The sequence below is a fragment of the Rhincodon typus genome, chromosome 6 (genome assembly GCF_021869965.1).
Source record: "Rhincodon typus isolate 14 chromosome 6, sRhiTyp1.1, whole genome shotgun sequence".
Lineage (NCBI taxonomy): Eukaryota > Metazoa > Chordata > Chondrichthyes > Orectolobiformes > Rhincodontidae > Rhincodon > Rhincodon typus.
The window spans coordinates 106,922,318-106,941,266 of NC_063337.1; the positions used below are offsets into that span (position 1 = coordinate 106,922,318).

Consider the following 18,949-nt stretch of genomic DNA (forward strand, 5'->3'; position numbering starts at 1 on the left):
CTTTTTTAAAAAATGGACTGCACTCAAACAGCTTAGTTCAAACATCCTGAATGTCACAGTCATACAGCATGGAAACAGACCCTTTGGTCCACCTCATCCATGCCAACCAAGTTTCCCAAACCAAACTAGTCCCATTTGCCTGCATGTGGCACTTACCTGTCCGAATGCCTTTCGGATGTTTTAAATGTACCTGCATCAATCACTTCCTCTGGCCGTTCATTCCAAATACAAACCACCTTGTGTGAAAAAGCTGCTCCTCAGGTCCCTTTTAAATTTTTCTCCTCTCACCTTAAAAATATGCCCCTAGTTTTGAACTCCCCCACCCTAGGGAAAAGACCCTTGCTGTTCACCTTATCTATGCCCCTCACGATTTTGTAAACCTCGATACTGTCACCCCTCAGCCTCCTATGCTCCAGTGAAAACGTCCCAGCCTACGTAGCCTCTCCCTAGAATTCAAACCCTCCTGTCCTGGTAATATCCTGGTAAATCTTTTCTGAACCCTGAATATCTGGGTTTCAAGGTTCCAGCCTTTACTTAAAGTACCCATACATTCCTGCATAAATCAATTCACGGTCAAAGGGCTTGGTTATGTCCTGGCTAAGATAGTTAACAAATTTATTATGGGTGGCACACCAGAGTGAGGTTATATCTTTGAAAAACTAAAAATTTGCTGTCAAATGTCAAGGATCCATTGCACTTCCGAATATATTATTCAGGAGTACAGTAAAGCTTGGATAGATTAACAGCATTTAAGCCAACATTCCATGTCGGAACACAAGAGCTTTCAAATTTAAAATAAGAAAAACAGGAAGCTCAAAACTAGAGTATGTCACAGGTTTTACAGCATGTGAGAAACATTGTCCTTTCAACATACCAATAACTTAAATCTTATACTACCCAGCAGGATTATTAGGGGAAAAAGAACACTTAGAAGAAAACTAGTGTTAAGCAGGGTTTTTACTTCAACAGTTCTTTGTGAAATGATGCAGCTGTCATCACTGTAACTGAAGACGCTCTACCTACTACTACTTTAGGATACTAACTAACCTAGTTTATGTTGCCAGTATTTATTTGTTACGTTTGCCTTTCATTTGATTGCTTTAAAATGAAATAAATCTGTACTTGTTAGACTTTGGATATCTGCTTTTAGAGCAGCCTGGTAAAAACCTAAACCAAGCAGCCAACTATCTATCTCCCAAACAGATATGAAAGAACATTAATACATATATTTTTGTTTCCAAGAAAGGATTCTCTCTTTGATCTAAAGTCTGGTTTCACATTCTGCTCAAAGTATCTGCGACCAAGAAAAATGCCAGCTTCTATTCAGCTCAGACTGACCAGTTGTATCAATCACCTCTGCACTGATTTCGTAAAATAACAAAAGCTAAGCTGCAGCGAAGTTGGATAAGCAACATGATTTTTAAAAAAAATTATTATGTATCTTATTTTAACACATTGAAAGTTTGTGAAAATACAAGTTCAGAAATGCTCTTATTTCTTACATTAAGTTGCACAACGTAATCATTAACCAGCTCCTTCAACTCTGGGTATGATTATATAATTCAAAATTTCCCATTGCATTTCCAAATCAGACACACAGATAGCCCATAGTATTGTATTTTGAATTCCCCAGTACTGAAATGTAAAAGCAAAATTTAGAAAGGAATCAAAAATTATACAGCACAAGATGGTGCTATTTGATCGGAGCATTGTTGGCACGAAAATACCATTAGAACTGACTGTAGTGCTAGGCTGTCATGTAATATACACACACACACACACACACACAGAGTCAGGGCTGTGTTGTGCTGTAACCCGATGGCAATGCCCCGACTAATCATTGTTGATCAACCTAGCTTCAATTTGATCAGTTAACCAAGATTAACTATCCTTGCTGCATCTCCATGCCAACCATTGTCCAACCAATCAGCACTTGTTTTTTTTTTTAAGAAAAGTTAGCAGCACTCATTTTTTAAAGTTTCTTGGTATTCTCAAATTTTCTAGTTATTATCTTCTGACTTAATCTTTTGTGAGGTACCTTGTTGAATACCTTCTGCAGAATCCAGTCAGCACATCTACTAGCTCTCTTCTAGCCACTAGTTTTTTTTGAGAAACCAATTAATCAGATTTGATCTCCCTTTCATGAAACCATGCTGACTTTGATGATTAGATTATGGATTTTCTGATTGTTTTGCTATTACTGCCTTAATAATTGGATATAATACTTTTCCAACAATAGATGCTAAGCTAATTGGCACATAGTTACCCACTTTTTGTCTTCCTCTCTTTTTGAATAGGGCATAATGGCAGTTTTTCTTCTTCAGAATCTAATTTGTTTTGGAAAATTACAACCAATGCATCCACTATCTCTGTAGCTACTTCTTTTAACATCCAAGGATGAAATCCAACAGGGCCAGGGGACTTATCTGCCTTTAGCCCCATTAGTTTGTCTAATGCACTTTTCCAGTGAAGGTGATAGTTCCTAATTCCTTGCTCCCCACTCCTATATTCTTTAATATTGCTGGGATGCTGGAAACATCTTCCACCATAAAGACTGATGCAAACACCTGTTTAACTCCTCTGCCATTTCCTTGTTCCCCATAACTATCTTCCCAGGTTCATTCTCCAAGAGGTTTACGTTCACTTTGACCTATTTTTAAAGAAGCTTTTATTTTCAGTTTTGCAGATTTCAGATCATGTCCTCTCTTTAAATGGAGGGCCATTGTTGGTGATAATTCCTCTATTTCCATTGAGACCTTCAAATCAACCTTTTGATCAACTACTGTTTCCACCTCTTTTTGAGATGTATTCTTTCTAGCCTTCCACACAATGTCAGAACTTTCCTTTCTTTCCGGCTTCCCGTTTCCTGCCTTGGTACACAATAAAAACTTGCTACATCTTGAATATCTTCCAATTCCAAAAGAAAGGAACCATCAACTAGAACCCACAGTTCTGTTTTTCTCTCCAAAAATGTTGCTTGAAATGAGTATTTCCAATATTTTCTGTTCTTATTTTAGAAATGGATGGCCTATTATCTTTGTAAATAAAGATTAGATAGTTAAGACAAACTTAGACTCATTTTTAAAGGGTACTATGCTTTGTGTCAACAGGCCAGTGCAATTCAATGCCTGATAGAGAATGAGAAAAATATAGAGAGCTTTTAGACCTATTTACTCTCTAAATATTTTCTCCTTTTTGGAATTCAGAATGCTGATTATCATATTTGATTTTATTTTCAGATCCAAATAAAGTTGCTACATTCAGTTCACAAACATGGTCACACATGATTACATAAAGCTGAAATCAGAAACTGGAACACCAGTATTGAAGAACGAATGAGAGGACATTGCTCTTTGATTTTAAGAATCTTGAAGAGTTTGTGTCACTTCTGCTGACTCTAGATTTTTACTTTGTTCTTCCATGGTTATTCAAAAGATAAAACACAACAATGGACTCCAGTGCAAAAGGAAAATAATGATTGCTGACAGCTGAAACTCCCTAGATTCAAAGATGTAGTGACAGACTTTTCTTGGATTTCAAGATTATGTTTCATTTGGGGGTTCAAATTAAGCTTGCATGTCAACTTCATGAAAATATTCTGCATGTATAAGTGAACCCTTCAATTCTTCCTGCAAATTCGATCTCAAAAATTCAACTTCGAGGTGGGAATATATGAACTCTGAGTGAAAGAGGCAATTATGTTTGATTAACTTAATCTTATCCATTGATACAAAGGATTTGATCAAGAGTAATATGGTTGAGACATATGATCACATATACCATTGAAGAGATGGGTTAGCTGATGTGATGAAAGCGTTGTGTGAAAGGACAGGATGCTGAGATTGACATTGGGAAGGCCGCTTTTAGAATATTGTGTGCAATTCTGGTTGCCCTTCCATAGGAAGGATGTTGTTAAACTTCAGAGGGTATAGAAAAGATCTACAAGGATGTTGTTGGGTTGAGGGTTTGAGTTGTAGGGAGAGGCTGAATAAGCTAGGGCTATTTTCCCTGGAGCATCAGAGACTGAGGGGTGACCCTATAGAGATTTAAAGCAACATGAAGGGCACTGATAGGGTGAATAGCCAAGGTCTTTGTCCTGGGGAGGGGGGAATCCAAAACTGGAGGCATGGGTTTAAGGTGAGGGGAATGATTTAAAAGGAACCTGAAGGGCAACATTATCACAGAGGGCGGTGTGTGTATGGAATGAGCTGCCAGAGCAAGTAGTGGAGGCTAGTACAATTGCAGCATTTAAAAGGCATCTGGATGGGTACATGAATAGGAAGGGTTTAATGGGATAATGGGCCAAATGCTGACAAATGGACCAGGTTAGATTGTGATGTGCAGTTGGCATGGACAAATTGGTCCCAAGAGTCTGTGTTTCCATACCATATAACTCTATCGTTAGTAAGTTCTTTCTCTCAGGCCAGTGACGTTACTCAAGCCCTTTTTGATACGTATCAATGGCCTGAACATAGGAATAAAAGGCATCATTTTAAAGTTTGCAAACAATACTACATTCTGAAATTACTAAGAAAGAATACGAACAGACTTCAGGAAGACAGAAAGAGTCCAGTGAAATAGGTAGAAACATGACGATGAAATGTGACATGGAAAACCTGATGTCAACAGTTTTTGCAATGAGCAGAGGCAGAAATGTTAACTCTGCTTTCTCTCCACAGATGCTGCCAAGCTTGCTGAGGTTTTCTAGCAGTTCATGATTTTGTTTCTGATTTCCAACAACCTCAGTGCTTTGGTGTTTTTAATTAAAACATGTTCTATAATTTTAAAGGGGTTACAGGGATAAAGAAACCTAAAGTATGTACACACGTTTTGGATAGTGGCAGGACAAGTAGAGGACAAAGAACAAAGAAAATTACAGCACAGGAACAGGCCCTTCGGCCCTCCAAGCCTGCGCCGATCCAGATCCTCTATCTAAACCTGTCGCCTATTTTCCAACGATCTGTATCCCTCTGCTCCCTGCCCATTCATGTATCTGTCTAGATACATCTTAAATGACGCTATCATGCCTGCCTCTACCGGCAACCCACGACCCTCTGCGTAAAGAACTTTCCACGCATATCTCCCTTAGACTTTTCCCCTCTCACCTTGAAATAGTGACCCCTAGAAATCGAGTCCCCCGCTCTGGGAAAAAGCTTCTTGCTATCCATTTAACAAAACAACTCTTTACCTCTGTATTTAAGTAAAACAAAAAGAGTATAAAAGAAAGGCAATTATGTTAAACCCTTATGAAACATTGATGACAACCCAGCTGGAACACTGTGGGTCAGTTCTGGACATTAAGATTTTGCTAACATTTCTCATTTAAGGTGCCAAGTTGGTTTGAAGTAATATTTTAAGACTTTGCTGTAGGTTTTTTTTTTAAAAAAAGACATAATTGTTTCTGATATTGAAATTGATAAAATAAATTGATGCAAGTTGCTAATCCAGTAATTCAGTTTTTATTTTTTGATTGACATCAATTGTGATAATAACTTTAAGACATTTGAGTTAAGGGTTCTGTTTTAAACCAGCTTAGATCATGCAAATAGGAGACAAAATAGAGAGACTACTTGGAATTTAGAATTACATAATAATTGCTACAAAGACAAAATAATAGTTATGGAAATAATCAAATGAATAAGCATATGTTTTAGGGTCTGAAATTAAATGGAACATTGATTCTTGAAAGATAGATAAATTTTTATAAATATTGTACCTCGCAGTTACTTGCACTTCAATAAAACCCCCAACTCTCAGGCTAACATTTCTGCCCTCAGACTGCTGCAACATTTCACTGAAGCACACAAGCCCGACTCCCACAGTTACATCGATTTCACCTCCTCAAACGCTGCTTTCTGCAAGGATTCCATTCGTCTCCCAGTTTGTCACCGTTGCATTGGTTCTGATGAGGACATTTCCACAGGGGTGCCTCTGACATGACCACCTGTCTTCATGACCATTCCGTCTCCCCACACAACACCCACTGCTCCCATCCAAAAAAAAAATCAGCAAATGCATGCTGGAGGAACACAGTCTCATTTTCTGCTTAGGCACTTTATTAACCTCGAGGCCCCAATATTAAACTCAACAATGTCAGAAACTGATTGCATTTATGACTGTTTTTTTTTTATATAATCTGTCCCCAGATGGAGGGAGAGAGAGGGAAAAAATGGATGCTTTCAGTTCATAGGGTTTGAATGTTTTGCCATCCTTGCACCCCGTAACTTTGTATCAAACTTCAGCTCGATCAGAGGCCGTCATCTGGCAAAATTTCCTGAACTCAACAACAGTCTCAAATGATCTCTTTCATTGCTCTGAAAAACAATATTGTCAGACAAAGCTAAAAATTTGCAGCACTCAATTTTTCTCAAGTCATAAATTTGGACTGATATATTGCTGAAATATCAGTAGAATTTTAAGTTCATAGATCCAAAAAAAGAAAAATGTGGTCTGTAATAAGATGGAATGTTTGTTCGGTGATGCAACTGAAGGGAAAACTGACAGAGTAAAACAATTCACCAGTGCTCATCGATCAACCTTAACTGTAGACGTTCAGACTGCAGAACAGAACCGAGTGAATAAACTAATAGTCACAGCTGACTTGAACCCGACATCAGATGCTCAGAAGGCATAAGTTCAAATGGAACATCTCCTTTCTCCATCTTGAAAGGATGGATCATCAGAACCACAGATCTCACATCAAGTAAACAGCAATCCTCAAGTACAAAGACTCAACAGGTGAGCGCTGTTTTCATCAATGAAGCAACTGCAGGGGCAAATGCCAGCATCAGACCTAATCAACAAGCTGAAGTTTTGAGGAAGGGTCATCGGACCTGAAACGTTAACTGATCTTTTTTCTTCAGATGCTGCCAGGCCTGCTGAGCTTTTCCAGCAACTTCAGTTTTTGCAGCTGAAGTACAGAGTCAACAAGGGTTCATCTCAATTTACTGATAAATCTGTGAAAAAAAAAATCAACCTGCACAGATCAAAGAGATCCAGTGATTCTGGACATGACCAAAGTGAAATTAGCTGGCTCACAGTCAGATTACTGTCAAGAAGAAACTGCCAAAACCAAAAGTCCAGGATTCTGTCAAAGATGAAAAATTGCCTGTTTCAATAGGACAGCCATTCGCTATTAAGAAATTCATGAAATTAACAGCATTCTAAATGAGGAAATAAAGTTTTTGTTTCAGGAGAAAAGATTTCTTCCCTGAAGTTAGTCCTTCAGCATGAAGAGACCTTACACTGTCAGAACTGAACTGAGGTCATGGCAAAAACTTACCAATCCTCCACGTAGGAAGAAAATCTATACTGAAAGAACACCCAAACCACCAGACTACATCAAACCACCAGCTTGTGGAAAGGAAGATGTGTAGGATGTTGGGCTTGGAGGCAGAGCACTTATTCTTCAGTATATTGTACACCATGTGGTATGATATCATTGTGTGGTCTCAGGTGAAAAAACAGCTCTGGTTCTTAAGAGTTAAATTCACTGCCCAGGTCTGCCTCAATCTTTCTAACAATATGTATCATCTCAATGTAACTTGTACCCAAATGGGATCATGCAGTAAACTAAGTTAATACAAAACAAAGAACTATGGATGCTGGAGATCTGAAACAAAAACAGAAATTGCTGGAGTAGTTCATCGGATCTGGCAGCATCAGCAGGCAGGAAGCAGAGAGTTCAGTGACTCTCCACCAGAACTGAAGAATCATCACTGGACTCAAAATGCTAGCTCTACTTTCTCTCTCAAATGCTCACAGATCTGAGTTCCTCCAGCAGTTTTTGTTTTTGTTTCAGTAAACTATATATTGGTTCAAGACAAGAACCTCTTATTGTTATACCACATTATGGCTTTCTTGCACCACACCAGACCAAGATGGCATTGCAATATCCAGCAGAGGGCGACAGAGGGGGAAAAGCATCACTTCGGCATATACATTTGAGCCTGGAAACCGTCACCTGCACTGAACAGCAGATTGTTGTGGGCCTTGTATCAAGGAGTGCTTCAACCCAAACATGACACCACTGCAGTGTTTCCCTCCCTCCACCCTCATACCAAACAAAAAAGGAAGGAGGGGTGGGAGAGAGAGACTTGCTATTGAAAAATTTGTTGGTAGCAGAGTGAGAAGTAAGGCATTGGCTTGAGAGGTTTCGGTGAGGAGCAGCTCAGCAAAAAAGTACAGATAAACTTAGGTAAAGTCCTTTTAGGTTTCCTCTTTAGTGTTAGAGCATTTAAGATGGTAGTTAGGACAGTGGCATGCTCCTTCTGCAGGATGAGCGCACTCGGGGAGACTTTCATCGTCCCTGATGGCTACACCCGTGGGAAGTGCACCCGGGAGCAGCTCCTGGGAGACCATGTTAGGGAGCTGGATGCATTCAGGATCATCCGGGACACTGAGTGCATCATAGGCAAGAGGAATAGTGAGGTAGTCACACCTAAGGCGCACAGAGTAGCTGGATGACCACCAGGAAGGGCAAAGGAGTGTAGGCAGAGTGCAGGAATCCCATGTGGCCATTCCCCTTGAAAACAAGTATACCATTTTAGACTAAATAAAAACCGAAAGAACTGTCAATGCTGTACATCAGGAACAAAAACAAAGTTGCTGGAAAAGCTCAGCAGGTCTGGCAGCATCTGTGAAGGAAAAAAAACAGATGCTGCCAGACCTGCTGAGCTTTTTCAGCAACTTTGCTTTTATACCGTTTCAGATACCATTGGAGGGGTGACCATTCAGGGGAAAGCACCAGTAGCCAGGCCAGCAGCACCATGACTGTCTCTGGGGCACAGTGGGAAAGTGTAAAGGTAAACAGGACCTTTACTGACAGGAGACTCGATAGTTAGGGGACAGACAGGATGTCTGCTGGCTGCAAACAGGAATCCAGGATGCTGTGTTGCTTCTCCGGTGTCAGGGTCCAGGATGTCTCGGAGCAGCTGCAGAACATTTTCAAGGGGGAGGGTGAGCAGCCAGAAGTCATTGTGCATGTTGGCACAAATGACATAGGTAGAAATAGGGATGAGGTCCTGTGGAGTTATTACAGAGAGCTGGGGAAAACAGTTAAAAGCCAGGTCCGATGGTGGTAATCTCCAGATTACTTCCAGTACCATGTGCTATTGAGGGAAAGAACAGGAGGATTTGGCAGATGAATGCATGGCGAAAGAATTGGTGGGGGGGGGCATGGATTCAGATTCTTGGATCATTGGGATCTTTTCAGGGGCAAAGGTGACGTGTTCATGAGGGATGGATTGGACTTGAACTGGATGGGGACCAATAACCTGGCGGGCAGATTTGCTAGCACTGCAAGGGAGGGTTTAAACTAGATTGGCTAGGGGTGGGATCCTCAACAGCAGGGAGGGAAGTGCTAGGCTGTAAGGAGATAGAGTAATCAGAAATAGTAAGTTGAAGAGACAGGTCAGGCTGGAACATGACAGGGAGAAAGGAATGCCTGTTGGATTGAAATAGATGCAATTTAATCCAAGGCAGTTGACAGATAAGGCCAATGAGGACTGGGATATTATAGCCATAATAGAAACAGGGCTAAGTGGGGGGGAACAGGACTGGCAGCTTACTGTGCCAGAGTACAGGTGCTTTAGGCGGGACAGAGATAGAGGAAAGAGGGGAGGGGAAGTTACATTTCTGACTAAGGGGATTATCACAGCAGTGGTCAGAGATTAAATAACTGAGGGAGCATCCAGTGAGGCTTTGGGGTGGCGCTAAAAAATAAGGAGATGGTGACATTATTGGGGTTGTACTACAGGCCCCCAAATAGTCAACAGGAATTAGAAGAACAAATATACAGGGAGACTGGGGAGGTTTGCAGGAGTAATAGGGTTGTCATAGTAGGGGGATTTAGATTTCCTAACAGGCTGGGACTGCCATGGCATTAAGGGCTCAGATGGGGTGGAATTTGTTAAATGTGTTCAGTATACAGAGGGTCCTACTCCGTAAGGGGCAAAACCCAACCTATCCTTGGGAAACAGGGCAGGAGAGATGACTGATGTGACAGTGGAGGAGCACTTTGGGACCAGTGACCATAGTTCTATTAATTTTAAAATACCAATGGAGAGAGACAAAACTGGTCATGGAGCCAAGTTCTAAACTGGGGCAAGGCGAATTTTGATGGAATTAGACACGACTTGCAGGGGTTGATTGGAGTAGTTTGTAGGCAAAGGGTCCTCCAGCAAGTGGGTGGCCTTTAAAACTGTGATAGCAAGAGTTCAAGGTCTATATGTTCCTGAGAGAGCGAAGGGCAATGTTGGCAGGAATAGGGAACCCTGGATGACAAGAGATATTGAGGCTTTGACCAGAAACAAGAAAGAGGTATGGCTCAGGTATTGGCAGCTGGGATAAAGGGAATCCTTGGAGGCAAAAAGGGAGCACGAGATAGTTTTTGCTGAGAAGATTAGGGTGAATCCAAACAGATTCTTTAATTATATGAAGGAAAAAGAATAACTAGAGGGAGAACAGGACCCCTCAAGAACCAAAGTGGACATGTGTAGAACCGCAGGAGATGGGCAAGGTCCTCAATGAATACTTCTCCTGTGTTTACCATTGAGAAAGACATGAAAACTTGGGAACTCTGGGAAGTTAGTGGTGATGTCTTGGGGACAGTCCATACCACAGTAGAGGTGCTGTTGAAAGTATTAGAATGTTATGAAGGTGGACAAATCTCCTGATCTTGAGCAGATATACCCAAGAACCCTGCAAGAGGCAAGAGAAGAAATTGTGGGGGCCCTGGCTGATACATTTGCATCATTGTTAGCCAAAGGGGAGGTCCGGAAGACTGGAGGGTAGCAAATGTTGTGCCCCTATGCAAGAAGGGTTGCCAAGAAAAACCTGGGAATTATAGACCAATAAGCCTAATATCTAAGGTAGGTAAGTTTCTTGAGAAGATTAGATATACATGCATTTGGAAAGACAGGGTTTGATTAGGAGCAGTCAGTATGGCTTTGTGTGTTGGAGATCATGCCTCGGAAATTTGTTACAGTTCTTTGATGAAGTGACCAGGAAGCAGGACAGTCTATATGGATTCAGTAAGGCCTTTGATAAGGTTCCACACGGTAGTCTGGTTTGGAAGGTCAGATTGCATGGAATACAGGGAGATCTGGCAAATTGGATACACAATTGGCTTTACAGTTGGAAGCAGAGTGTAATAGTGGAAGGATGCTTGTCGAACTGGAGGCCTATGAAGAGTGGAATGCCTCAGAGGTCAGTGCTGGGCCCATTGCTGTTTGTTAACTACATCAATGATTTGGATGGAAATGTACAAGGCATGAATAGTAAGTTTGCGGATGACATTAAAACAGGCGGTATTGTGGACAGCGAGGAAGGTCATCAGAAATTGCAGCAGGGCACTCATCAGCTGGGGAAGTGGGCCAAGAAATAGCAAATGGAGTTTAATATCGATAAGTGTGAGGTGTTGCAATTTGGAAAGTTAAATCAAGGTAGGAGTTTCACAGTGAATGGTCAGGCCTTAAGGAGTGTAGTGGAACAGAGACACCTTGGAGTTCAGGCGCACAGTTCTCTGAAAGGGGAGTCACAGGTAGACAAGGCAGTGAAAAAGGGCTTTTGGCACACTGGCCTTCGTCAGTCAGGTCATTGAGTACAGAAGTTTGGAAGTTATGTTGCAGTTATACAGGACATTGGTGAGGCCGCACTTGCAGTAATGTGTTCAGTTTTGGTCACCTTGTCATTAAACTGGAAACAGTGTGGAAGAAATTTACAAGGATGTTGCCAGGACTCAAGAGACTGAGTTATAAGGAGAAGTTGGACAAGCTAGGGCTATTTTCTTTACAGCGTAGGAGACTGAGGGGTATCTTATATAAGTGTAAGATCATGAGAGGCATGGATAGAGTGATTGCACTCAGTCTTTTTCCCAGGTTGGGGAATCAAAGACTAGAGGGTATCAGTTTAAGCTAAGAGAGAAAGGAATACGTGGGAACCCAAGGGGCAACTTTTTCGTTTTACAGAGTGTGGTATGCATATAGAGTGAGCTGCCAGCGGATGTGGTTGAGGAGGGTATATTAACAACATTTAAAAGGCATTTGGCCAAAACATGGATAGGAAAGGTTTAGAAGGATATGGGCCAAGTGCAGAGAAATGGGGTTTGCATGGATGGACATTTTGGTCGGCATAAACCAGTTTGGGCTGAAGGGCCTGTCTCCGTGCTGTAGGTATTTGTGACTCCATAAAAGAATGGCAAATGGTGGCAGAGGTCTATCCTATCGTGAACAATTGTCCACATAGCTCATTCAACATAAGGATTCAGCATCCAATATTATTGATTTCTATTGACACATGGCACACTTACACCTTGATTTTCTCATTCTTGGCCTTGAAATTCACGTATGGCCTCGCTCTTTTTTCTTCAAATTCAGTTTTATGAGCACCATGTATTGTCCCAGCCCAGTACTGTGAACACCAGTTCTTTGAAAGCAGTACGTTTGTCCATCGCCCTATCTGAACCTTTAGTGATTGGATTAAATTACACATTATAAAGGTTACTGAATTGTTTTACAGCCGGCAGAATCAAATAACACATTCCAGCCAGAAAGTATGACATGTCTGATCTGCAAGAGAGCCATTAAATTGTGTCCAAGCCATTTGTGCTGCAAAAAGACATCTTTTTAGGGAGTTAACTCTACCAGAACCTATTCACAAAATAGATGTCTTATTCATTGTAATTGAAACAGTTCATATCTCATTATTAATTAGTCACAGCTCCCAATTGTTCCATTTCAAATTATAATTAAATGGCTGTTATCTCAGGCTCTGTAGGACCATATAAATCACCCCAATAACCGTTGGCTGCTTCACCTACAGCCTTACTCCTTTTGTTTCCCGTCATTTTGTGACAGGGTAATTATTTTGGACTAGTTTATCATCAATGTAACACAAAATAATCACTTTCAAGCCTTACAAAGCTTAAGCCTGTAAAACAAGGAATACGACTACGGTGATCAAAGTCCTGAATCAGCACCAATAACTTCCTCATTAAATAAAAAGCCTACTTTTGAGAAACAGCCAAAGTGCTGCATTACAGCAAGATGCATTTTGTTCCAACCTTCAAAAAGCCATTCAGGTGTGTTGCAATGTTCTACTCATCTCAAAAGGGTTCTTTACCTCAGACACAAAATGAACTAAACAGTAGCACAGAACACATTACAAGAACTTCCTCATTGCACAATGTGTTACATAGTGGAATGTTTTGATTGTGCTGTGCTGAATGATTTATGAAATCAAATTTATAGATTGAGTCCAGATTCAGGCTTATTACAAACCCAGGAACTTCTCAACGAGTTATTGTAAAACTTTTACAGTTCTGCAAAGGACAGAAAACATCACACCTTAAGACGAGTGTTTGACACTGGGAAAGATATAGGCTAACATATTGGTGAGATTCTGGTTGAAACAAGTTCACTTTGATGCAGAGCTTAATAACTAGCTTTGTACAATTACAGCCAGTTGTCTAGTCAGTAGGACAAGGGGGGCCAGAAAATAAAAACATTAAGACAACAAAAAGTTTTGCAGGAATAGGAATGCGCTATTCAGCTTTTTAAACGATTGATCTGTATCCTAAATCCATCCATCCACCTTGGCTCCAAATCATTTCAAACACTTAAAGATCTACAAATCTCAGATTTTAAATAATTGGGCCAACATTTGCAAAAATAACACTTATGTCGCAACATTAATATAAAACAAGCCAAGTTCTTCATGAAGCTTAAAAACAAAGTACAGCACCCAGTTGCATGAAGAAATATTAAATTAGGTGAGCAAAGCTTGGTCAGAGAGAGATCGTTTTAAGGAGTGTCTTGAAAGAAGAAAGTGGAGACACATGGAGATTTAAGGAAATATGCTAAAAATTAGGGGATAGATACCAGAAGGTGCAGTTATCAGTGGTGAATGTTTTATGGCCAGAATGAGAAAAGTTCAAGTTTGGAGGGGTGTTACTTTGGAGATGTTTTGACATCAGGGGAGGACTTAGCTAAAAGATTTGAAAACTGAGTTGGGAACTTTAAGATCAAAAAATTACTTGATTGTAAACCAATGTACGTCAGTGAGCACAGATTAATGGAGGAAATCCTGTTCCCTGAAGTTAAGATGTGGGCAGTTTTGAATGGCCTCAAGTTTTTTAGTAGAATGTTGAGGATGAGCCAGGAGTATACTCAAATTAATTTATTAAGCTTTTAGGTCAGTGCATCTACTGACCTGAAACTGGACTTTTGATGGTGCAAAGCCAATTATTAAACACTGCAGTGGACTTTTAAATGCCCTCTGAAATGGGAATAAGTGCTGCCCCAGCCAGCAGCATCCACATGCTATGAAGAAATATTTAAAAACTTGGCTCTAAAATAAATGCTTGCCATAAATGGTCACATCTGGAATGATGACAGTATTGAACAAAGATCAAATTGAAAGACAGAACAAAAAACTGCATGAGGAACTGAGATAGTACAAACTCCCGATGCTGGAGTCAGAGATGACACAGTGTGGAGCTGGAGGAACACAGCAGGCCAGGCAGCAGAGGAGTAGGAAAGCCAATGTTCGGGTCAGGACTCGTCTTCAGAAAAGGGTCCCGACCCGAAACGTCAGCTTTCCTGCTCTTCTGATGCTGCCTAGCCGCAATCCGACCCCACCACCAAAGACATTTTTCCCTCCCCACCCTTATCTGCTTTCCGGAGGGACCACTCTCTCCGTGACTCCCTTGTCCGCTCCACACTCCGCTCCAGCTCCACCACACCCGGCACTTTTCCCTGCAACCGCAGGAAGTGCTACACCTGCCCCCATACCTCCTCCCTCACCCCCATCCCAGGCCCCAAGAAGACTTTCCACATCAAGCAGATGTTCACCTGCACATCTGCCAATGTGGTATACTGCATCCGCTGTACCCGGTGTGGCTTCCTCTACATCGGGGAAACCAAGCGGAGACTCGGGGACCGCTTTGCAGAACACCTACGCTCGGTTCGCAACAAACAACTGCACCTCCCAGTCGCGAACCATTTCAACTCCCCCTCCCATTCCTCAGACGACATGTCCATCCTGGGCCTCCTGCAGTGCCACAACGATGCCACCCGAAGGTTGCAGGAACAGCAACTCATATTCCGCTTGGGAACCCTGCAGCCCAATGGTATCAATGTGGATTTCACAAGCTTCAAAATCTCCCCTCCCCCTACTGCATCCCAAAACCAGTCCAGCTCGTCCCCGCCTCCCTAACCTGTTCTTCCTCCCACCTATCCCCTCCGCCCACCTCAAGCCACACCCCCATCTCGTACCAACTAACCTCATCCCGCCCCCTTGACCTGTCCGTCCTCCCTGGACTGATCTATCCCCTCCCTAATTCCCCACCTACACTCACTTTTACTGGCCCCATCCCCGCCTCTTTGACCTGTTTGTTTCCTCTCCACCTATCCTCTCCTCTATCCATCTTCTATCCGCCTCCCACTCTCTCCCTATTTACTTCAGAACCCCCTTCCCCTCCCCCTTTTCTGACGAAGGGTCCAGGCCCGAAACGTCAGCCTTTCTGCTCGGCCTGCTGTGTTCATCTAGCCCTGCACCTTGTTGTCTCTTCCTCCAGCTTCACACTGTTGTCGCATATATGCATGAGGAACTGAGTGGGACAGGTCTGCTTCTATGCTCCAATATCAGTTGAGAAGAATTGATTGAAGTTTAATATACAATGTGAACACCACCTAGTAATTTCCCCTCTTCAGTAGGGATACTAGACAGGTGTAACTGTGTTTCTTCTGTAGACTGAAGTTATTAGATTGACTTGACTAGACTTGACTATATTAACTTATTCCCAAATATTGATTTTTCTACCGCACAGCCTTTGTGGCTCATGGAAATTACTGCGCATTTAACACTGCAACTAACCTTTGGTAGATATCTACTAATTGAAATATTACTTCAATCGCGATATCGGGCAGTGACAGCTGAAAATAGTTTGGGAAGTTAAAAATGGACCACCAAAGCTGCTAAGGTATCTAGTCTGTCAAATAGAAATTCACCTATTTGACATCAAAGGGGGTGGGGAAGCAGTGGTATTGTTACTGGACTAGCAATTCAGGTGCCCAGGGTAATCTGGGGATATGGAGTAATCCCATTATGGCAGATGATGGTATTCAAATTCAATAAAAATATGGAATTGAAAGTCAAGCTAACAATCATTTAACCACTTAACTGTTTAAAAAAAAGAGCCTGGCTCCCTACATGCTTTAGGGAAGGAAATCCACCATCCTCACGTAGTCTGGACAACATGACCTCAGACTCACAGCAACGCGGCCGACTCCTAAATATCATTTGAAATGGCCAGGCAACTGAGTTCAAGGGCAATTAGGGATGGGCAACAAATGATGGCCTTGTTAATGGCACTATATTCCTCAAATGGGAAAAAAACCAAGAATAGATTTTACAATTCCTGCACCCAGGCATTGCTTACGTAACATTAGGGTGACCCTACTCAGAGTGCTAAGAATCATTCAAAAATTTAAATTGATTAAGTCAGCCTTTCAACATCAAGAAAAAGTGAAGGATAAAAGAGCTTTTTAGTGCTTTCATTTCAAAGGCTCAGGGATAACATAATTGCCTCAGTCAGTCATTTGTGGTTTCAAATTCCACGTCAGAAACTTGAGTGGATAATCTGGGCTGATACCGCAATGAAGTGTTGAGGAACATGTCTCAGAAGTACCAATCTTTTAAATGGGGCATTTAGCCACGTTCTATCTGCCCACCTAGGTGAATTTGTTAAATGATGTTATTGGGATAGATAGACCGAAATTGTATTCGATTGTCCTGTACATTGCTTGTACTGTCATTACAGGCCTTTTAAACACAACCTGGTAATCAACAAGACCAACTGCCCCGATGGTACTTAAAAACATACACAAGAGGAAAGTGGGCACTCACCCACTCCAATTTGCTCCGCCATTCAGTGATCACATCTGATCAGATTGCAGCCTCAATTCCACTTTCCTACGTGCAACCCACTACCGCTGACTTCCTTGCAGATCAAAAATTTGTGACTCAGCTGTGAATATACTCAATGACCTAGACTCCACTGCTCCCTGTTAAAGGATTAGCCATACTCTCAAGAAACTCCTAGAACCTATGTAATCTTTCAAAGTTCCCATCAATGCACCTTTGCAGCAACTTCTAATACAAATAGCAATTCATCACCAAGATGTGATGGAAAGGCTTACACACTCCAACAACCCCTTAAACAATGTTGTTGGGAGCTCCTTATTCCTGGCAGAGCCATCCAGGAGGTCAACAATAGGAGGTGCCAAACAAAGTGTGGTCTAAAAGTCCTAAGAAGCAGGATAGGTGAACAGAGTCACACATCTCACCAGATGAGTATGGCAGAAGATGGCTGCAACAGCAAGCTAGTCCTTCTCATCACACGTGACCAAAACCTGGCCACCAACCCACCAAGATCTTGTGGGCAATTACAGCACACAAGTGATCTGAACTTTAAAGAGTCACGCTCAAGCTTCTAACAGGGTCCATCTGCCAATCTCTATGGTGATTGAGAGTTGATGATGGCGACAGGGTTGTGAATCCTGGAGGCCTTAGTCAAGAATGCACACGTAAGATGACAGAAGTACAAAATTCATTGGGTACCTATTGGAACAGGTGGTTTTGGACAGCTGAACCTTTACTGAACAGTCCCCTTCAGAACAACCTCTCCTCATCCAAATGGGAAGGGGCTAGAAAATATGCACCAAAAATTGGTTGTCAAACATTCTCCTGGCCAGAGACGACACCCTGTGGGATGACCATCTTTGCCGTCAAAGAAAGAAAAAGCCATGAGGGCCATCTAAAAGTCAACGTCAAATACCTCCTCACCTGCAGGATGGTTTCGCTCAAGGATGACAATGCCATCCAACAACAAAGGATATTTTCAACAATTCAACTGTAAAATCAATGATATTTTTCAGGCTATCCAGAGGTACCTTATCTTGGGATCTCTAGGTGAACCACCAATGGAAGAGTTGCAACAACTAACTAAAAATGGTGAACAACAAAACCTGCTGCAGGATGGTATACTAGTTTGAAGTTGGTGGACTTTTGCTCAGAAGAATCCATGCACTTTTGTTCAGATTTTGGAGGATAAATAACACTTCCTTCACTGTCCTGATTTCAGGAATGCAACAATCTTCAAGACAGGAGATAAATCATACTGTGCAAACTACTGAGCTACTTCTTTCTTTTCCACAGCAGGGAACATTCTGAATCGCATTCTTCTGAATCACCTACTTCCAATGATTGAGGAAATACTACTACTTGAGAAAATGTGTCTTTAATCCTTCCAGTGGAATCACTGACATTGCCTGACAAGTACAAAAAAAAACATGGAGAACATCACCAGGAACTCATCATTTCTTTCAACCAGAATCTTGAATTCAGTAAATCATGAGGCTCTGTGGGTCATTCTCCAAAGATCTGAATGTCCGTAATCCCGGGCGGACGGACAGATGATGATATAATTACCACCAGTGTGGCTGGAAGATCTGAAACTGACACACTCAAAGTCTGGAGGAGTGTCAATCAAGGTTGTGAGATAGCACCAATACTATATACAATCTGCATGATGATGGTTATTCATCTCAAAAGAACAACTACCTTCTGGTGTGTGTAATTGAATACCTAAATGGAAAACTCTAATCTCAGTCTAACCTAAAACAGACTACTGCCAGGGGAAGCAAAGTATGGGTATGCAAATATCATTGACTATGCTGCATCAAACTCTCTATTTCATCATACAAGAGACTCAGCCAGTCCCGGGGTGTCCCCAAAAGGAGGCTCATCAACCCAGAGCTGGTCCACTTCCATATATTGCACCTCCCACATATGTTGAAGGAGACACTCTTGAATATGTTGAGCACTTTGCAGACTTTGGCAGCCACCTCTCCCAAATGGCCACCATTGATGAGGAGAGCCAACATCA

General features: G+C 41.7%; 2 protein-coding genes across 6 annotated transcripts in view; both read right to left on the reverse strand.

Moving 5' to 3' along the window:
* Positions 1-18,949, reverse strand: part of cep126 (centrosomal protein 126) — a 333,901-nt gene that overhangs the window by 35,114 nt on the left and 279,838 nt on the right. The gene's annotated exons all lie outside the window — the stretch shown is intronic.
* Positions 1-18,949, reverse strand: part of yap1 (Yes1 associated transcriptional regulator) — a 110,816-nt gene that overhangs the window by 11,332 nt on the left and 80,535 nt on the right. The gene's annotated exons all lie outside the window — the stretch shown is intronic.